General features: G+C 28.6%; 1 long non-coding RNA gene across 1 annotated transcript in view; it reads right to left on the minus strand.

Annotated features, from left to right (window-relative positions):
* The window catches only part of LOC133319204 (uncharacterized), a 29,418-nt gene extending 13,266 nt beyond the window's left edge, over positions 1 to 16,152 (minus strand). Inside the window, exon 1 of the long non-coding RNA XR_009752879.1 lies at positions 16,035 to 16,152. This is a non-coding gene — a long non-coding RNA (uncharacterized LOC133319204). The remainder of the gene's footprint in view (positions 1 to 16,034) is intronic.
* Between the last annotated feature and the right edge of the window lie 494 nt (positions 16,153 to 16,646).

Here is a 16,646-nt window from a genome sequence, read left to right on the forward strand (position 1 = left end):
CGTCAAGGAAAGAAGAAAAAACCTCAGCACTGATGGATTGCCTTCTTTTATTGACGATCTGTCAAGTTGTACAGTTATTTACAACCTCTCGTTTATTACTTACTTAGTGCTTAGTATAAATTAGTTGTCGCTAATCAACTCAACAATTTTATTACATAAAATAATGTCAAACGATTTTTTTTAAATCTATTAAGTCTGCATTCTTCATACCAAATTATAATTTCATCAAGACCTTAGATAACTCTTGAAAACAATTCTTTATATATATAACAACATTACGGGTGTTATGATAAGAAGGAATATTTTTCTAGCAAGTATTTCAACGATGTGGGGATGTAAAACATAAGTTTCTATTCACTTAGAGATAGAATGGACAGGATTCTTATTGCGTCAACGGGTTATTAATGATCTGAAACCCTCGCTGTTAACGCTTTAGACCCTTGTTTTGCTTCGTGTTTTACCCGAATTTTTGTGAGCGTATTAGGCAAATATGATGTTGAATTTTTGAAAAAATATTTATTTAAATTGAAATACTCAATGACCAATAATATATTTCAGCAAAATATTATGAACTACTCCAACTGCAAAATTTTGTTTGTATTATGTACCACAAAAGATGTAGAAAACATTGTTTAATAATGTAAACGACCTTTCATTCAAAATGAATAGTTTTTTCAAAGGAATGTGAAAAATATTTACTAGCAGATATCTTTTTTTCAAAATACTTCAACCCTAACAATATTTAAAATATATATATATACACAAAATGATTTTATGCATTTAAATTCTTTGTGATGAACAATTCCGTAAAACTTATTCAAAAAAATATTTCTTATCGTGACAAGTTGTTTTGCTCTTTTTACAAATTTTTCATTGCAACAGTGGCCTCGGGGATGAATTTCACATAGCTCCGATAGCTATTAGGCTGCTTTCAAACCTATTATGATTTATGCGACGCCTTAACGTATTATACTTTTGGATATACTTGTAGTACAAAAATATATGCACTATATTTGTAACACATTGAGAAACCACGGGTTGCTTTAACTGTTCTTTAAGCGTTGAGTTACTAATCTGTGTAAGTATTAAGTTGATTTACGAAAAACCTCTCATACTTCAACATGTTAAATATTTAATTTCAAATAGGACAAACGTTTTATATTAAGACTTCTATAACTTTTTCAGTAATTGAGGGTAAACTAATATTCCCAACAGAGTAAAAACTCACTTCAAACAGTGGTAACATAAAAATGTCATATGTATGTATGAATATATCATATTACCAAACATTTATTTAGTCATTATGGTACTTTGTATAAAAAATATAAAATTTTACATTAAAAAGCGAAACAGGTGACCGAAATGAATATAGGAAAATTTAAACTATCTCACAAGCAGAATAATATTAGAAACAAGAGTATCTACATATATTTTAATTAAGGATATTCAAACAAAAATGAAGAACAATATAGGTAAAATAAGTAGCAGCATAAGTTTAACGATCGGTGGAGTTGTAGCTAATCAAAATGAAAGTAACTTTTGCAGACTTCTTTAAAATACGCATTCACATCTTGTCTTCAGTGTCTAAGCGAAAATATTGAAAGAATTTTAGTAAAATACTCGATCCTTCCCCTTAAGAGTTATAGCCTCAATGACAGCTTTGCATTTTGGTAAGTTCTATTACAACGTCCATTAACACCACTATAATAGAAAAAAATCCGCAAATATCGAACCCCTACAAAACTGTCCCATCCATCAAAAACGAATAGTGCAATAAAGGACCTCACATAATCGCATTATTCATAATTTGTCGCGTTTTCACGTTGACTATAAATTACAGCGAACCGGCGATCAATCAAGTTGCGACTGTTTTAAATTAAACCCAAATTAGAGAGACCATATTATGCTTGCATGCTTCTTTAAAGTGTTAGTGACCATTTCTATCAGCCTTACAATACCCCCAAACAAAAATTTTACCCTTAAAACCGTGATATGGTGTTAAAGAATCTTGTATTAAAAATATTTTTGTTGAAGTGATTTTTAGATAAAAAATGATACCTTATTTTCACAATAAAAGCTTAATCAATGAATAAGTAACTAAGGAATTAACTTATGCGAGTTGATACAAGAAAATAAGTTGGTCTCCGAATATAATAAGAAAAACGATAAATTTTGTTAAAACATATACAAAAACCATACTTAAAGCGGGCCATTAACGATCCTACGGCTTGAAATGATATTCTAAATTTTATTACTGTACAAATGTTACATTTTACAGCAGATTTTAATGTAAAGAAGTTTTTACATATGCACCTATATATAATTTAGAACTAATTAGTGTTTAAATAGAACATTTTTTACTTAATCAGAGATCCCATCAGACAGATGATAATAAATACTTATTAATAAAATTAAAACAATAGAGAACAATAAGTGCATATCCAAATAATATTTGAATCAAGATGCATTGTAAAAAGATAGTATAAAATTAAAAGTCCAGTTTTCCATTCTAAATCGCAAAAGACATGTATTCAATCTCGTTGGATAGTGGATAGCCGCCTACATGTACTAATTAACCTTCGTTCCGAAACGCATAAATTGACTCAAACTCCACATCCCTCTTCGTTACAACGATGTGCTTAGACAATTTTTTTTAGGAAAAATGTTCCATGTCCTGTTAATTTATCGCCTCTTTAATCTGTTTGTTAGAGAGTCTACTTTAAGTTTATTTACGAACAGAATTTATTTCTTGTAATTGGTTTTAGTATCGTGCTGTTTCAATATAATTTTGCATATTGATTTGATTATATTAACATAATAATGTGTCCATTAAAAACGTTCTCTAAAATTTTTCTAACTATTCTACTAAGAATCAATATTCTCAGCCTAGAGATTTATCTAAATAAAAAAAATGTTTTTTAATTGTAAATTCCACATTACTATTACATACGTCTGAGTAAATTTAGTTCAGTAAACCTATAGGTAACGTTAATAAGAAAATGGCAAATAATTGCTTTAAGAAAAACCCAAAAAAAAAAACAATTACGGCAAATGCACCGTTATAAAAACAAAACCCAGCATCTCTAGCGTATGTGTCTCCAACGGGTGCAGTAACCAAGAGGCGGCCGCTTTCACATCCCCTGCGTCTTCACGACCAATTAGCCTCGCCATCGCGCCGCATAAATTATAACCAACAATTCCACTACCCCTACTCTTCATGGGGATGAAAAAAATCTAGATAATGTAGCTAGGTTTCCGCCATAGGAATAATTTAGTCTGAAACGATTGACAGAAGGATTTGAAAGTAAGGTTATATACCAGAATTTTATAACGATGTTTTTTTGTAAATTGATAGGTTTGAGTTAATGGCCGATAACAAGAAGATTATTTTATGCATTACTGACTAATTTAAACTTAGCATCATATTATAATATTAAGAGATTAAAGAGTATATTTAATAATTTCCTGAATACAAAACCTTTCCGAAATTTTAATATCACAAGTGAACTGGCCCTTTATTTCAATCAAATTGTTTCTCTTCACAATAGTGGAGTGAAAATCATACCGCATATAACCATTCTCTAATTTAAATAGATAATATTCCCTATTCCGTAACATTATAAAATATTGTGATCTTAAATTTATTTTCTGAATCTTGATAGTTAAGCCTTTCCAATGAGACTTCTAGTTTGCAGACGTGTAATGCTAATGAATATTTTTATAAGATTAATATTTCTTAAATTATGATATGAAATTTGTATTTGAAAAGAAACTTGAAAAGTTCAAGTCACATGCTTATCGAGTTAGTCAGTTTAAGTGGAGAATTAAATGTCTGGCTAGAATCTTAATCGTCTCACATCTCACGTATGGTTGTGGTTAAGAGTGCTCAGCATTCGGATTGTGATCGGGTATCCCATGGATAATTTACAACTGGAACACTCCATTTTGAACTCAATTTCATAAACATTAAGTTTTATCGTTATGCATACCAAAGGTGGACAAAGTCTGCTAAGAAGCCGACAAGTTATACAATTTGCTTGGATAACTGAATTTCGCAATTCCTGGTTGTTCCTATTGAAATTGGATGCATTATCTAATTACTGCCTAGTGACTTAGTTAATTATATATGAGCGCTCTACATGTACACTGTGCAATCGGTGATGAATGTAGGTACATATGTAAGTTATGTAGAAAGTATTTACTAAGCTCATTTAGATTTTAATTATATAAGGGGAATATAACTATTAAATATGACGAGAATAACGTTAAATGCAATCACTTTATTCCCGTTTTGGTTGACATATTTTGAATTAATGTTTATTCATAATATGAAAAAGTTATGGAACGGACGTTGTTTTATGTTGTACAACATTATAGAATAATATTAACATTTTTGCGTGGCTGATTAAAAAGAGCACACTTAAAAAAAATTAAATATTACATATTGAGGTGTATTAAAAAAAAAGAATCTTTTTCACAATTATTTTGTTCATAAAAATATGATTCCATTAGCAATACTTGTATCTTGATATAATCCATAAGGATATTTTTTTGCGAAAATTCAAATCAAATAGCAAAAGCCAAGCTTATTACCTGATATTACTTTTACATGATATTGAAACGCTGGGCTTTCATTGCGTACTATATTACATTAATATATTAATCCTCTATATTTAGGGGAGCCTTGCTAATTTCTTAGATGCGTCCCCCGTGTAATTCCTACTTTGTTATCTAATTAAGATTATGTGGATATTTGGATTTAGGTGAGGTGGTAACGGTGTTCATATCGTAAGATTCTTCCTTATGATATCAACTATAATTCAAACTTTGCTTTAGAAATTGTATTTTTTTAATAACATTTAAAATATTTCTTTTTTGTTATTTTAATAAAATTCGATGTATTAAAGTTTATGTTAAGCTCGCAAAGTTCGATGTATAAAACTGGCGGGGATAAATGAAGTGACAATAATCTTACAGCTTGGGATGAGGGATTTAGCCAAATTTAATCAGTGGCAACCGAGTTGACTGGCTAATATAGTTAATAGAAATGGGCTAAAGAATGAAAAATATATCATAAATATACAAGTATAGCCAATCATATAAAGATAAAATTTAATATAAACTTAGCTGTAAAATAATAAAATATACAATAATACAAAATCCTGCACGTCTAAATAATTTTCGTTTGACTTTATGGGTAGAAGCTCATTTCATATATAATATTTCGCAGATCTTGACGACAAAAATCCAAACAATCATCTAGAAATCATTAAAATTGTAACGTTATTTAAGGGTGCTTCATAATAGAACTCATATGAAGGGTGCTTTTGTAGTTTTGGTAATTTACAAAATGTACGCATCGACAATGTAAGGGGTTTGCATGTAACATAAATGGTAACATTTCATTGTGTGCTACAAATTATTGTAATTTACTCGTTTTTTTTTTTCAAAAGACCACCGAAATACTATTATTAGATGATGATAAAATATCGTATTGATACAGTGGCGAGTTTCACATGCCGTGTTCATATTTCATTTCAGAATATCTATACTACACTCCTTATAAAAGAGTGTTAAATCCAAATTTAATGTTTGTATTTCATTTTTTTTTGCGAGTTTCATATGTTATTTCAGTGTTCAACAATTAACATTATTGTATAAAATTTACAAATAATACAATGTTATTAATTGTAGTATTTTCCAGCCTATAATATATATTACAAAATATAAAATAATATTGAGCCAAAATTAATATAAGATTGCAATGGTTTAAATAATATTTTGTTAACGTTGTCATTTTTGAATCAATTTGTTTCAATTATAGTAAATATTATGTAAAAGTATTTTTATTAAAAGTTAAATTCCATGCATCAGATGTATGGTGACAATATTACAATACAGTATCATAAGCTGGTGCAAGTTTGACCGTATTCTACATTAGGGCTGACATGATGGATCGCTTCGTGTGTCATCGGAGTTACAAATAGGGGTCTATTGAACGAGTCGTTATTGTGTTAAAATCAATTTAGCTCATCCCTGCCGCTTCAAAGTGATTGCACGATATCGATATTTTAATAAAAATAAAATTGTTTCATTGTCTTTGGATATACGATTCAAAATCTGAAACGTTTGTTTTGGCAATAAATTTAAAATTTCTAATTTAAACAATTTTTTAAGCCGAAGCATATGCTTATAATATAATAAGTCATTAAGTTGTTTTATTTAGAAATCGATTCATAACTTTTTAGAAAACCTTTACTTAAAATTATTTTAATCATAGCCCCTGAACAAATCAATTATTATTGTTTTATTATGTTATTATTTTCCTCATCTTGAAATTTCATTAAGTGGATGTTTTTATTATATTTTAGCCTTATTTGAATTAACCTTTGCATTTATAAAATAAATATTAATATTACATTAGTATATTTTTAATACATCACAGCAATTATGTAACAAATATTATCGATAAATTAGACATCACTAAGTGATTGCAAATGTATTTTTTTTTAGTTTCTACCCCACCAGGCGAAGGCAAAACGCTATCCCATAACAAAAGTCATCCTTCCCCAAAATCTGCAAATATAAGTCTAATTTTTATATTTCGTAATTTTCAAAGGGTGTCCGGTTGCTATTTAATAGGGATCTGTTTTGTTGTTTTTTTTTTTTTGGCAGCATGTTTCGTTGAAGGGCAATCTTATATGATAATTTGAGTCTGCAATGAACGTGGTTATTTTTCCGCTTTTAACAACTTTTTGATATTTTAATAAGCCGACAATTTCCGAATAAAATAATTGGAGTACCTAGAATTCACATTTCTATAAAATTCAATAAAATATAGTTTGTCAAAAATTTTTAATCTCTGAACTTTTTTAATGAGAATATTTTCTGATATTTTGCTATAAATACAACCAAAAGTTTTTGTGTTTGGTAGGAATACTTGAGTAATATTTCATATAAAAATTTAAAAGTAATCCTACCAAAAAGTAAGCTTTTTTGAAGTATTCAGGAACTTACTTCATCCAGATGAAATTAAGGGGTAGCATTTAGTATAAGAGCAATGTATAAGACTCTTTCTTCCGCTTTCATGTATAATGTGCACAAAAGGATGTCTTTATCACATACGAGGCTATATAGTTTTCCCAATGATTTTCAGAAAGAAATCTGTGATATGTTCATTTTGTTATTTCTAAACTTAAAAAAGTTTTCCGATGTATGATGAAGGTTTGATGATCATAATAGTTTTTCTCGCAGCTTCAGAAATAGAAATGTAAAGCTGATCGGCGAATTCTGTGCTGCCTTAGAGGCAGTAAATAAACAGATTTTGGATTTTATTAAGTTTTTTTTTTCTTTCCGATCGAACGAGATGAAAAGTATTCTATATGGGGTTTCTGGTTTTAAGGCTACGTCCCCACCATTTTCAGCCAAATTCCTACTGCCGTTCTTGACTAATATTGACTTCTTTCTTGAAAAAAATTATGTCTATTAAAACTTTTTAAGTGGTAATAGACTGAGAAGAGGATTTTTAATACTAATTATAATAGTCATCACTCATACACTTTGTGTCTAGAAACTAAACGTAAACGACTGACGACACACTAATAATAAAAAATTAATTATTATGTTATACTAATTTATAGATATAATAAAATGCAATATAACATTTAATTTGCTAAATTATTTTTCAGTGGAGCGAAGAAAACGTAAGATTGTAGAAGGAGAGTAAACATGTTAGCGATATCGCGTTTCCAATGTCTATATTAAACTTAATTGAATAAGTGATAAATTTTTTCAAGAATTTTATAAAATCGACAACCGTAAAAGGTAATTGAGGACTTAATATATTTTTTTTTGGAAACAATTTTATTAATTGCAAAAGGTATATATTATTGATTTTCAACCGAAAATGCACGCTTCAAATCTTTGGCGAAAAAAAATATGTTCTAAATTTATGCCAAACGTTACTAAAACTGTTAATTTTACGTTCAAGGGTAAGGTAATATAAAAAAGTTATGAGATTTATCAAAGCAATAAATAAGAAGTCACTGTACTTCTTTAAAATGTGGATAACATTCGGAATTTTGAACTAAAATATAGTTGCTTCAGTATTTTAATTCAATGGGTAGGATAAAATAAGTTTTCCATCTACTTTAAAAGCTGAAGCAAAATTTTAACTAATAAAATGAGTCTAATAGAGCTCAATTTCTACAAACAAATAATGGCCAACTACAAAAACAGTTTTTAACATAAAAGTTCCGTAAAGGGTAGGAACGTTAAAAATATACTACCGCAAACAGCAATGTAAACAGGTAACAAAGTAAGGAACCGTTCCCAAATATTTGTGTAGCAGAATCATCCGCGGGCTACACTCCTATGTAATATCGTGATGGATGACGTCAGTTATCTCGGCTTTCATACGAATTATTATTAAAACCCGCTACTCGACTTACTTGTTAGCATTGTTTGCTTTGCTTCTGCATGTCATAACTATATCTTTGATGTGTTTTTACTGTATCTACCATAGAAGTATTTTTTCAAGGACAAAATTAAATGACATTTAAGTTTTATGTCTTCCTTTATTTTTATAGGTGCTCATAAGTAGATTGAATATAAAATAAAGCCCATATTTAAAAAATTAAAGATGTCAATCAAACCACTATGTCCTTTTAGAGACGACTCAACACAAATATATTTGTGAAAATTTTTGATCAGTTTTATTTTTCGTTTATGGCTTGCCAAAATTGCACAGCTAACATTTAGAAATAATTTCATATACGACAGCTTTAGTGATAAAGAATTTTATAAATACATCCGCGATTCGAAAGCGAGACGCAGTGGAAATCCTGAATGCAACTGTTTTGGCTTTCGATAGTAAATACTCACTCTGATGAATTCTGTACTATTAGTCTTTAAAAAAAAAATCTAGATCTTATGTCACATATATGTTCTAGATTTTAGGTGAATTAGGCAACATTTTAAATCATAAACATAAAATTTATATTAAGAAATCACTTTAAAAGATGCAGCTTTTTCATTTCCTTCTCATCTTGAATTATATACGATACCTCAAACATTAAACTGAAATATTATATTTAATGTTCATTATATAGATAATATATAGTGTGTCAAATTTTTAATACTAACAAACACTGCATTCTCGGCATGTGACAGGCTTTTGGTGTCTTCATTTGCAAGTTCACGCTTCGCTGCCCAGCGCTACATGGCTGAAATACGTCGCATGACAATGTACTGGCTACATTTCCGCGATTGTTCAGCACAGCTCACTATACGGGTATATTTAATGACAAAATGCTATTTATATTAATCTAGTAACTATAATTGTTACACGCTGCTGGAACTCTGTTACCTATCGATCGAGTCCTGTATACTAAACTAAAATTGAAACTATTTCCTGTCAGTGATATATTCAAAATTCATGAAAGAGATGCATTAAAAATATTGAACGCATGTTATCCTAGAGTAAATAAAAGGTATCTTTTAAAATAATTTTCCGTTAGATGGCCGTGTTTCATCACAATAACTGTGAATACAGGCTGGGATGAATAGCATTCGTGCAACGTGTTCATAAACGCGCTCTAACTTTAAAAAGTAAACATTATTATTTATATACGTTCAGTTTTTTTTTTTTTAACTGACATAACAAGTTCAGTTTGATCAATTTACTTGCTGATGCACGAATTAATTGGAATATATATCGTAAAAATAATTAACGTTTCTTTCTTCCTTCTCCAATATTGTAGTAAAAAATACAATAAATTACAATCACATGAAATATCTTATACTTTAAATAAATATAAAATATAAGACATATTCCGAGAAGACTTAATTACACTGATACGACGAAAGCCGAAATTTTATAAGTTATAATTCTTAAACGGGTAAATATATGAACAAAACTGTTAGTAATTAATAGATAACAATTAATTTTTGTTTCAATAAATACATACAAGATATTTTTGGCAACAACATCGAAATCTAAAATATATTTTACGTCAAGACTCAGAGTTTCATGTTTAAATTTGTTAACAAAGAGGCTTTTAGTCTAGAAATAGCATGTCTGAATTCACCCTAGTTCATAAATTTATCGTTGTGATAAATACATAATATGAAATACATTCATATTACAACGTTTGAAAATTCTGATGGTAAGACTTGTTTCATAGCAACAAAGAAAAACTAATAAAGACTCAACATAACACAAAATTTTATTAAACGTAAGACAATGTCTACATAATGACAACTAAGATTTATGCGAGCATTAATTTAAATTAAAATAAGGTTTTTGTATATTACTAGGCGTTTTTTAATAATTTTTAACTACATAATCCTCTCAGTTTCTTTAAAGGAACCACAATCACGGGCAGACAAGATGAAAGTGTCATTTACCGCCAAAGATTTCTTAATTTTCTAGCGTATCATTCTGGATGCACGCAAAACGCGCTTACTGTGTCTTGAAATCCAAATAACATAATAGTGTATTTCAAATAGATGTATGTAGATGACAAATAACAATACTAATTGACAGAAACCTTCATCTCGTCTACCCATGACCACGGTTGCTGCAAAAAAACCGAAACGTGGGAATTATGTAGTTAAAAATAGTAAAAAACGCCTAGTAATACACGATAATCTTGCTTTCATTTTAGTTTCTACATATAAAACAGAAAGTATAAAACAAGACATGGCTTTAAAAAAAACTAAAAATAAAACATTAATGTATTAATTCAGATTTAAGTTAGACTCCTAGACAAACTCTTTAGTAATAATTATTCAATAAAAATAAATAGAACAATATTTCTGTTCCCTAGAGACAAAGGCGGCATCTTTATTCAATAAAGTTAGCCGGCGCATCTGATTTAGTAATGATTTACAAGAATAAATAAGTGAACACTTAGAATATAAAGACCATTTAAACTATAATGTATTTAGAATTGTGTCCCAATTGGTAAATATATTTATGACAGACTTTTATGTGTCTTACAATTAATTTATAAAAATATAATATAAGACTGCTAATATACTATTATATTTTGAACAATTGTGAATTTTTATTTATTTATTTATGTACCAAAAGTAGAATTAGTTACATTGTTAAATATATATATATATATATATATATAAAAGCATACAAACCAAATTATAATAATAGATATATACGTACATAGATACATATATACATAAATATACACATTTATAAATATCTAAAATATATAACTCTTATTATTAGACTCAAATAACTAAAAAGATTTCTCTACATTCACGAGCTGACCAACGCCATTTTAGAGCAGGCTCTTAAATAAATATTCCCACAGATCGATTGATGCTAGCCAATAGATATTTATTGAAGTACTGGAAAACATTCAATGGGAGCATTATTTTGATTACAATTCATACGATTTATCATATTAATATTTTTCCATAAGTAATTACGAGGTTAATGACAATTTTTTCTGTATTTATACTTATTTCATACAAAAATCACGCTATTTCAATAGACACATATAGTTGTAACAGAAATAATAGTTTAAAATAAGTTTCGCGTGAATTCAATTGCAACAGAAACAACTCGTAAATAAAAGTCCTTACAAAGACATTCTTACGTTTCTGCGGTTCGCAAGTAGATTTACAAAAGACAACACGATCATCCGACCCTTGTCGATCTTATAAATAAAACACCGTATCTTTATCATTCCTATATCGTAACTGGAGCGCGTTTTGCTTTCATAATCAGAGCCCAGTGGTTGTTCAATCATGTAATGGAAAGTCGGCGGACTAGCGGCCGTTCTATAGAGTGGATTTCATCAAAATGCAACATTCAACGCTTACCCGAAAGTGTATTTCAAACATTTTTTACTCCATTATTAAGTAATCTTTTAGCCTATTGACGTCTACTGGACCCGAGCCTTAGGCTGTTTGCATGATGAATTCCACTATTTGAATATTTTAATATTTCAATTGATGTATTATTTACTGAAAATGCTTTTTGATAAAAATAGTCTAGGATGAATTTGTTGAAAAATTTTATATGGAAAAAACTCGTCATTCATCAGTGTGTGGTGAGTAGATCTCTAAATATTTTGACTTGATATGGATAACTGTATTGTCATTAAGGTTAGACAATTTTGTTATTGCAATGTTTATATATAATTCATTAAAATTTTTTTAAAAAATAATACAGACTGATGAAATTAATTTATTTATAGAAATAAAGCTATGAAACGTAAAACAAAAATTTGGATTAGATATGTATTTGATTTATGCAACAAACAAGTGTAGATATGTTTACATTTTGAAAGTAAAATTCAATTTGAAAATTAAATTACATTGATAAAAATATAAATACAAGTAGAAAGAAAAAGTTTTGACAGTCAAATGGTAACTAGTATACGTGAACTGGAGTCTTGCGAGAAAAAGATTTATCTTTATTTCATTTTTAAATAAAAATGAACGAGCAGCCCGTTAGTGGGCCAACTGAATATGATGACAAACGATCTAACAGTTGAACTTTAACTAGCAAAACGAACTTTGCAAAACGCTAAGTTTAATGTGGTTTACAGAAGCTACTAGGGACATTTTGATTCTTTTCAGATTTGTCAAGCATCAAAACGGATGGTTTTTTAGGTATTTTTTATAAAAATTATATGTAATCGAAATAATAGATTTCATTTTTAGTAAATGTAAAATGTTACATGCGTGCATGTTCTACTGTTTTATACTAAATAAGGTCAACTAGCTAAAGCATCTGATATTAAGGCAGAATTGCCAAAAAAACTCACTTAGTCAGTATTATGCTAAAAACGAACAGTCATTGTATTACATAGTATATGTAAAGTCGTGTTAAACACGCAAAGTTTTTGAATGACCGTTTTAATAAGCGGTATTATTTCTAAGTATAGGTCGTATAATTAATTCGACAGTTACAATTTTTGATTTATATAAAATGGTACTAGTCACTTGACTCAGAACCACGATTATTATTATTTACTGTTATGAAGCTGTTAATGGTGGTCAATTCTTTTCTTTTTCTTCGATATCTTCGTCATAACAAATGATTATAATATATTTAAATCTAAATAAATAAAGAAGGTATTAAAATGTAACAAATAACAAAACCTTATATTCACAAACCAAACATTTTTGAACAGGTTATAATTTTTTTGTTTATTTTATGCATGCAAATGAACATATTACGACTAAAATAAAGTAAAAATTATTTAAATATAAATTAACACTATAGTGGAGTTCAAATTCGATCTCTTTTCTGGCTTATATGTAAAACATCAATGTAAAACTTGCTCTAGACTAGAATTTATATTAGGATTTCCAAAGATAATAAAAATACTACCTTATTGAATCATATTCATTGTATCAAAATATTAATTCATTAAATGTTTGCTAAGGTTAACAAGACAATTACATAAATACATTTAAATTATATTAAGACAATTTAAATTTAGAAGAACCTCTTCAAATGAAAATGTAATAGAATATGTTTTACATCAGAAAATGTTGGTTGATATGAATGATGAAAATATTAAATAAGGTTTTGCCACACACGACGAAAAAAATTCAATCTGATAAAAAGAAATCCGATTCCGAGCACCCGAGTCTATGCCACCTTGGCTTCGAATCGAATCCAATCTCAATTTCAGTAAATTATAATAAGAAAAAACTGAAAATAAGCAGAATCTGGCCAGCATTACGTCTACTCCGTTAACAGGACGGAAACGTTACGTAAGCGATTTGGAAATCATGCCACATCTATTTCTGCGATATTTTTTTAGTAACTCAGGAATTTAAAACTTTTTTTGAAGATGATATCAACATTAATTTTTTTGACAAACTCTTGGTTTATACTTTTTGCATTTATAGTTATCAGTCGTAGTCGTAATTTCTTACTTAATAATTATTGTGGACTGTTCCCGAGCTTTATTTATTACATTGTAGTTTACAGTTTACATTGTAGTTTATAGTTTACAACAGCTTATTTTGTTTATTCTAGATATTATTATTCAATTATTTTTCTATTTCGATGTCCATCAATAGCCATGTTCGTAGCTTTTAAATATTCCGTGCGAACATAGATGCACTGTTCAGACTATTTGTTGCGATCCATCAAAATCGCTCGCATGTGTTCGCATGACAAATGCGTCCTTAATCTCCCACTATAATACTATATAGCATATGCAAACTATGATACCAAAGCACTGCGTGAGTTAGTATTTTGGTTTTAGTTCCCTCTAGATTTAATATTACATAAATCATAAAGTACGATAATATTTTTACTCTTAATATTATGTACAAAAAACTTATCCGATGTATTACGACGTTCCGTCTTCACCGAATGATCCGCCGCTCTTACACTTTGGCACCCATTCAAGTATAGTTATCGTCATAACTGTACAAATATTTTTACTACAGATGATATATGTATATATTAAAAATATATACATCCCTTGTTTCGTATTCTAATTATGAACATTTTACTTTAAGTCTCAATACTTATTTAAACATATCTAAAATATTTGCTTTTCTGATGTTTGTACTCGAGTGTACTAGAACTTCCAATGTCAAAGCGATAGATATAAATATATTTCTTGTATCAATAAAGAGCTTAGCATAAATATAGAACTGCAGACCGGATATTTGGATTATGAGACATTAAATGTATTCACCGTATCGACTAAAACGAAAAACAGTAAAAATTACATTTATTTTGGTTATATTTATATATAAGATTTTGAACATACAAAGTTTTCAATTGATCTATATATGTAATAACTTTTGAAAACTGGATTCACATGAGTAATATACTAATAAACGTGTCTCGTCGCTACGAATAAACCTTAAATAAAGCATCATAAAGCATTTGTAATTAGTTTGACAAAACAAAAACAAGTTGTAAATGACACAGCAACTGAACGCGAGTTAAATCAGAGCGTAAATCAAAACGATGGGAGTGATTCATCGACGCTTTTATTAACACTGCATTTCGTGTAGTTGCATGTTATGAAGTAAACTATATAAATACAAGTCCATTTACGTATAATGCTCGTGAATAAAAGTTAAATTTATTACGTTACATCTAAATATAAATTAATCATGCGAACTTTTTATAACGATTTTGATATAAAAAAGTTGAAGTTATTATTTACATTCGTAGTGGGAGCGTGTTTATTATTGTAAAGAAAATTTTAACTAACTCAAGGGAATGAGTGATTATGAGTGAATGATGAGGTAGGTACTTAAAATACACGCAAACTATGAAAATACAATTAACGTTCATCTATTTTGTCTTATGAAGATCGAGTAATTTTCATTTATTATATTTATTTTATTTATTAATTATAATAATATACATATAATAAATTATCCCTACTTATTTTGTAGAAATTACAATAAGTATCTTTTGAAGCTACAATAGTACCAATTCTCAGTCTTTTCTCATGCAAATATAATAACGGAAATAGTAAGGTGTAAAAGTTATAATCAATGCTCTTCTCTATTTATTTTTCTTTATCTATTAATTATTTTAATGTGTCACCGAATGTACGTATCTCTGTTCTTTAATTACTCCAAAAACAAAGCTGTATATCCCCAAGGAATTTTGTAATTGTAGCGATTAAGTTTTCATAGAGAACATGTCGCGTTTTTGTTCCCAAAACTTCTTGTATATAAAAAGGATGAAAACAAATGAGTCATTAATTTTATAAATTAAATATCCATCCTCATTTGTCTTAAATTTTTGTACAACTGGTAAACAATATTCTTATTGAAATTTTGTGAAGAAGTCCGTTTAAATTCAAATAATATACTCCGGAGTATAATAAGAAAAACAATCACTATTTATTAACGTAAGTAGAAGGAAATATTAAAAATATATATTCTATATTGCTTCACATGCTGCTTAAAATACATTCCGTGCCGTATTGTATAAAAAATCCATTTCTTAACTATCATATCAAAATATTGTATATGCCTTTATCATACATATATCATATCATGTAACTCACCTAACACAAATCAACAATCAACAAACACACATCACGTGAGAATCAGCTGTCAGCACAACACTCGCGACTTTCTGTATGGCCGGAGCGACGTCGGGACGTCGACTGCCGCCCGCCCAACGCTCGGCATGAATGGCTCTAAAATAAGGCTTAGGAGGCTCTCATTGTATCTGTTTGTATTGTAAAGTTTGCTAGAGGGAGTCTTTGTCGCCAAAATAATTTTATAATAATTTAACGATTGAAAGGAAAATATGCTTGTAAAGATTATTAATTTGGTTCTCTTGACATTTTACAACGAATTTTGTGTCTTGTAAGATTTGTTTTTTTTTTTTAAAGATTTTAATTCCATCTATAAATTTATTTGTTTTTTTAATAAACATATGACCTAATTCTCTAACTAAAGTAGATGACAAATATTGAATGTATTTATTTTTGTGACAATATAATTTTATTCACATTTCTTTTCACTTTGACTCAATAGCGATTTCGCTAAGTTATTCTTCATATTTTTTTTTCTCATATCTATTAAATTTCCAAAAAGTTGTTATTATTCTTTATACATATTACATATTTTTTAAAAAGTTACTGTTACTTTGGTTATTTAAAATAAAATAT

This window comes from Danaus plexippus, chromosome 15, assembly GCF_018135715.1.
Source record: "Danaus plexippus chromosome 15, MEX_DaPlex, whole genome shotgun sequence".
NCBI lineage: Eukaryota > Metazoa > Arthropoda > Insecta > Lepidoptera > Nymphalidae > Danaus > Danaus plexippus.